The sequence below is a fragment of the Morone saxatilis genome, unplaced genomic scaffold (genome assembly GCF_004916995.1).
Source record: "Morone saxatilis isolate NCDOM2014 unplaced genomic scaffold, NCSU_SB_2.0 Contig16, whole genome shotgun sequence".
NCBI classification, from domain to species: domain Eukaryota; kingdom Metazoa; phylum Chordata; class Actinopteri; family Moronidae; genus Morone; species Morone saxatilis.
This window is the reverse complement of record NW_023339718.1, coordinates 26,568,795-26,575,011: the sequence shown is the minus strand read 5'-3', so window position 1 is coordinate 26,575,011 and position 6,217 is coordinate 26,568,795. Positions and strand designations below refer to the sequence as shown.

The 6,217-nt window shown below is 40.0% G+C and overlaps 1 protein-coding gene across 1 annotated transcript in view; it reads left to right on the top strand.

The window, feature by feature from the left end:
- Nucleotides 1-6,217, top strand: part of nelfb (negative elongation factor complex member B) — an 18,716-nt gene that overhangs the window by 11,723 nt on the left and 776 nt on the right. The window lies entirely within an intron of this gene.

Here is a 6,217-nt window from a genome sequence, read left to right as displayed (position 1 = left end):
TCTGTGAGATTTTTGAGCTGGAATATTAAAGGCATGGGGAGTCCAATTAAGAGATCTAGGATATTTGCGCATTTGAAACGTCTTAAAGCTGATCTAGTGTTTCTACAGGAAACCCACATGCGCACCAAAGATCAGGTCAGACTAAAATGTCCTTGGGTTTCTGAGGTATTTCATTCCAATTTCAATTCTAAAGCCAGGGGGTTTCTATTTTAATTGATAAGTCAATTCAGTTTTCAGCTTCTAAGGTTATAATCAGACAAAAATGGCAGATACTTAATTGTTACAGGTACACTATTCCATGTTCCCATTTTATTTGTTAACATATATGCCCCCAATTTCGATGATCCGCATTTTATGAATAAGCTTTTTGAATGTCTTCCCTCATTGAATAACAATCTCCTTATAGTTGGTGGGGACATGAACTGTGTAATCGATCCCAATTTAGATCGCTCTAACCCGCGAACTCTGACCCCATCATTAATGTCGAGGTTTCTTTCTGATTTCATGTCCAAAAATGCTTGCATTGATCCTTGGAGATTTTACAACCCTCACACCAAGGAATATTCCTTCTTTTCACAGATGCATCAATCTTTCTCTCGGATTGATTATTACTTTATTGATTCTAAACTAATTCCTAAAGTACTTACTGTTAATTACCACCCTATTGTTATTTCTGACCATACCCCTCTTTCTTTAGACATTCAGTTTTCCTCACAACCCCGGTACCCAACATCTTGGAGGTTTAATTTATTACTTCTTTCGGATGATAAGTTTAATAAATTCATTGCAGCTAAAATTGATGATTTTATTGCTATAAATAAAAATGACACGGACCCAGTCTCACGCTCACTGCTCTGGGAATCATTAAAAGCATACCTACGGGGACAAATAATCTCGTACTCTGCCCATTTGAACAAGTCCCGTAAAGCCAAATTGCAAGAACTCTCTATTATTATCACTAAATTAGACCAACAACCTGCTACCTGCCCCTCCCCCAGTTTACTTAAACAACGTGTTGAGCTACAGACTGAATTTGATTTTATTACTGCTAATGATGCAGAGCGACTTCTCTTATGATCACGCGCCACATATTATGAACATGGTAATTAGGCAAGCCGGCTTCTAGCTCATCAGCTACATCGCCAGGCAGCCTCACGTATGATTCCCCAGATAAAAGATTCTTTAGGCACATTGCATAGAGATCCCACCACCATTAATTCTGTTTTTCACTCTTTCTATTCCTCTTTATATAAGTCTGAATCTCCACCCGACACTACTGAAATTAACTCGTTCCTAGATAGCCCCAATTTCCCAGTGATAAACCCAGATTCTGCTAAAGACCTTGACTCACCATTGACGGTAGAAGAAATTATTCTCGCTATGAGAAACATGCAAAATAACAAAGCTCCTGGCCCTGACGGATTCCCAGTTGAGTTTTTTAAAAGATTTCAGGATAAACTGTCCCCATTACTGCATGCTGTATATAAGGAATCGCTACAACATGGTACTCTCCCTCCCACTTTAAGACAAGCCTCCATAAGTCTCCTTAAAAAAAGATAAGGATCCAGTTCTCTGCAGCTCCTACAGACCTCTCTTATTAATAAATGTGGATGCTAAGATCCTTGCGAAAGCTTTGGCCTATCGCCTAGAAAATATTGTACCAACTATTGTTTCACCTGAGCAAACACCTGAAGTAGTGATCTCGGTTGACGCTGAAAAAGAATTCGACAGGGTCGAATAGGACTATTTAGTCACTGTACTAAAGAAATTTGGGCTGGGAAATGTGTTCATTTCGTGGATACGTCTCCTCTATACATCCCCACAAGCTAGTATCTCCACAAATAACATTTAATACAGTTTTTTCACTCTTGCCCATGGCACCAGGCAGGGGTGTCCTTTATCTCCCCTATTGTTTGCACTAGCTATAGAGCCCTTGTCACTCTCTGAGGTCCTCTTCCATTTTTACTGGGATTTCACGATTGGGCACAGAATCACTTTATGCTGATGATTTATTGCTGTATGTCTCAGATCCTGTCCTTTCCATCCCAACAATTTTATCTACTTTTCAGAGATTTGGATCATTTTCAGGCTATAAAGTAAATATCTCTAAAAGTGAATGCTACCCTGTCAGTGCTTCAGCATCACAGCTCAAACAGTCTGACATCCCTTTTAAATTTAGCCTGTCTGGCTTTAAGTATCTTGGGATCAATGTAACCAGAACCCTAAACTCTCTTTTTTCTGCTAATTTCCTGCCTTTAATGTCTAAAATTAAATTTGACCTCCAAAGATGGGAAGCTTACCTCTCTCGTTAATTGGAAGAATTAATGCAGTCAAAATGAACATTTTGCCCAAATTTTTATTTTTGTTCCACTGTCTCCCACTTTTCCTCCCAAAGCAGTTCTTTAAAACAATTGATCAAACTATTTCTCACTTCCTATGGTGTGGAAAGGTACCCAGGATCCGCAAATCCACACTTCAGAGATGTAAATTCAATGGTGTAAAAGCGCTTTGACTAGTCGGAAGACTAGAAAGGCGCTATACAAGTACAGGTCCATTTACCAATGGATTGTCACTTCCAAATTTTCAATTGTATTATTGGGCAGCACATATCCACAAGATTTCATTTTGGTTCAAATCAGTTGATCTGCCATGGTGTGATTTAGAGGCGCAGTCATGTGTTTCATCCTCCCTAACTGCTTTACTTACCTCTTCTATTCCATCCAACCTCTCTGGCTTTACAAATAACCAAGTGGTTCGCTCCACACTTAAAATTTGGTATCAATTAAGTCAGCATCTACTTTAGTTCCTTCATTGAGGAATCATTTATTTCGGCCTGCACTTACAGATTCAACCTTTTTTGCATGGCATAATAAGGGCCTGAAATGTTTTAAAGACCTTTACAAGGATGGTATTTTTCGCAGCTTTACAGATCTCTCAGGAGAATTTCATCTCCCACCCTCTCATCTTTTTCGTTACTTTCAAACAAGACACTGCGCTAACGCTTTGTTTTCAGTTTTTCCCTCATTACCATCAAGTCTACAGTGGGAGGAGCTTCTAAGCCACGACCCACTTCAGAAGTCACTCATCTCTAAAATTTATAATGAAATCCTGTCTTTTGATTGCTCACCAGTTACCAAAGTCAAGGCTGTTTGGGAACAAGAATTGGGTCTACACCTGGGAGATGACTGGTGGGACACTGCTCTTAAGAAAATTTACACTAGCTCAGCCTGCGCTCGTTTCACACTTATACAGTTTAAAGTATTGTTTAGAGTCCATTATTCTAAAACTCGACTGTCACAAATCTATCCCAGTATCACCGACAATTGCGACAAATGCCATGCTTCATCTTGCAATTTAACTCATGTTTTACTCTTGTTCGTTACTTTCTCGCTTCTGGCAGAATTACTTTGATACCATGTCAAAAATACTTTCAATGACCATAAAAGTCTCCCCTCATGTCGCCATATTCGGGCTCCCAGAAGACCACAACCGGTTTACCTCTAACCAATCAGATATTTTAGCTTTTACTTCCTTACTGGCAAGACGCCATCTTCTTCTTCACTGGAAGTCAACTTCTTCTCCTGTCTTTTGGCTTCCCTTGTATTTTTATTTACACCATGTAGCTTAAACCCTTATTCACTTATTACATACAAGAATCCTCAGTTACTTATTTATTATTCTTTTTTTTTTTTTTGTACATTGTTTGTCGCCCGATCATGTTCCATGCCACAAATATAAAATAAAAAAACATCCTAGGAGGCAGACCGTATGTCTTGCTCTTCTTTCATCATGATGCACAGTATTTCTATTGTATCGATATCTTTACATTTTCAATTGTGATGCGGATGTGATGTGATACTCAATGTAATTATAACATCGTCTTATAACAGCGTCTTTATATCTTTCTTAACTCTGATTGGTTGTTTTTGTTCAGGCCCGGTGGATTCCTGTAAATACCATTAGGAGCACTAGGAGGAGCCAGAGGAAGCAGATTTTATTATATTAAATTTTTTTTTTTTTACCTTTTTCTTCTCTGTGCTTTGCCCCACCTCTTCTTCCTCCTGCCTGTGCGCCTCCTCCCTCTTCCTTTTCACTCCTTTTCCCTCCTCTCCATCACTCTCTCCTCCTCCTTCCGTCTGCTGCTGCTTTGGTTGGATTTTCTCTCCTTTCTCAGCGTCTGTCTCCTCTTGCTCTTTTGTATTTTGGCCCATACAGGTTTCAGGATCTGCTGCTGCAATTTCTCCTTCTTGTACAGCTGCTAGCTGCTCCTCCTGATGGGTGGGCGGCTGCGTGTCACTTACGCTGGCTTCTTGTGTGGGTTCAGCTCCTGACTCCTGTTGAGTTGAAACATTGTAACAAGGACAGCTTTATTTATCTGGTATTGGTGGGACATAAACATGGATAATGTAGGAGGACAGAGAATACTCAGCACCCTATTATAAAAAGAAACATCCCTGACATTAAGACAGTTGGGACCCATCTCTTAAAAAAACAGGCCTAACAAATGTGTTGAATGCATGTTTTTGACAAAACATTTGAAAAAGTGAATTTTTTTTTAATATTTAGAAAAAATTGTTGTTGTTTCATCCTGATTTACATCATGTAGCAGTCTTCTGCCTTAAGCTTTTTTGCAGGCATGTCTACCTTTTAGAGATTTCAGTGGAAAGTTTGGATTCTAAGATTCATCGCGATGCAGATGTGGAAGATTGTGCATCCACGCAGTGACAGAACGTGACTGAACTGAATACAGAAACAGTTAAGCTGTACATACTTATGTACATACTACTTATTGCTTAAGTAGGATAGGTAGAGGCTTTATTATGAAGCCATAGTATTCTTTAAACAAGTAACAGTCTGCAGACATCTAGAGGAATCAGTAGCTGGCTGTATATCCTGGTGTGTGTTTAATACTAACTGTGAAGATTTCATTTAAGATTCTAAAATGTAAATCTGTCAGGTGCAGATTTGTTCCTGCTGAACTCAACCTCGGATTCAGTAACAATCCAGGGTCTCTCTCAGAACGTAAACCACCTCAGTCACTGCTAATATAGAAGACCTCTGTTTGCCTCTGCATTCTTCGGACAGTGGTGGAAGCAGGACTGTGAGGAATGTGGAGAAAAGAATGTTGTGTTTGGAGTTCTGCCCATTGTCAACATAAGACTCAATATATCTGCTCTGAATGCTTTATAGAACAGCACTGACGTTTTCTCTACAGTAATGGGCCTCAATTACAAAGATAACTTTTACTGTGGTAACAATGTGATTTCCATTAAATCCATCACAGATACCCGTATCTTATTTAGATAACCTTCTGCTCACCTACCATTGTTTTCCCTCCTTCCCTCATACCATCCTTTGTTCTGTTTCTCTTTCTTCCATTCTTTCCCAATAGGTCTACTTCTTAAACGGAACTCAGCTAAAGAAACCTCAACCCCTTTTAGTACACTATGTTTTACCTTTTTTTTTTTTTACCAGCTTACACAATTCAAAGGGCTTCGTCTTGTGCACCTAAGCTTTCTTCAGTGTTAAAACTTATGAACACTTCACCTGCTTTCACTGCTTGGCTTTCACCTGACTCACTGATTACAGTTTAAAAAGGGACAGGTCAAACATCTCTAGTCTAATTTAGTCTAATCTTTAATGCCATTTATCCATCTAGATTGTTGAAATATTCATTTGACATGTACTCTGATCTTTTAGTTTGTACCATCTGCTAACATGGAGCCAGCAGGCTTTATGACCAATACTGCAGTCAGCCACCAGGGGGCGATCAAGATGTTTTAACTTTACTATTGGACAGCCGTCATACAGGCAAGAGAAGCTCTCTAGTGATCACAGGCAGCGTGGCTGTTCAAACCTGTTAACATGGCTGCTGGCGTGACGCACAAGCTGCAGTAGTTAGAAAGAGAAGAGTTAAATTAGCCTATCATCCTTCGCTTCGTTATCAAAGAAGAGATTTAAATGGAGGTAACTACCTGCTGATTCTTATTGGTTATGCATTCTTCTGATGCAGCTATTGGTTCAGTCTCATTGGCCCCTTGCTCCCACAAGCTTGAATCCTCCTCCGGCCCTTCTCCTTCTCCTTCTCCTTCATTGAGGAGCATTCCCCTGGCTTCTGCCCCCTCGTCTCGACTCCTCTTCCTCGCTCCACCCCGGGCCTCCTCCTCTCTCCCATCCTAGTGCTCCTCCGGTGACACTAAACTGTGGCTGGTGGGGC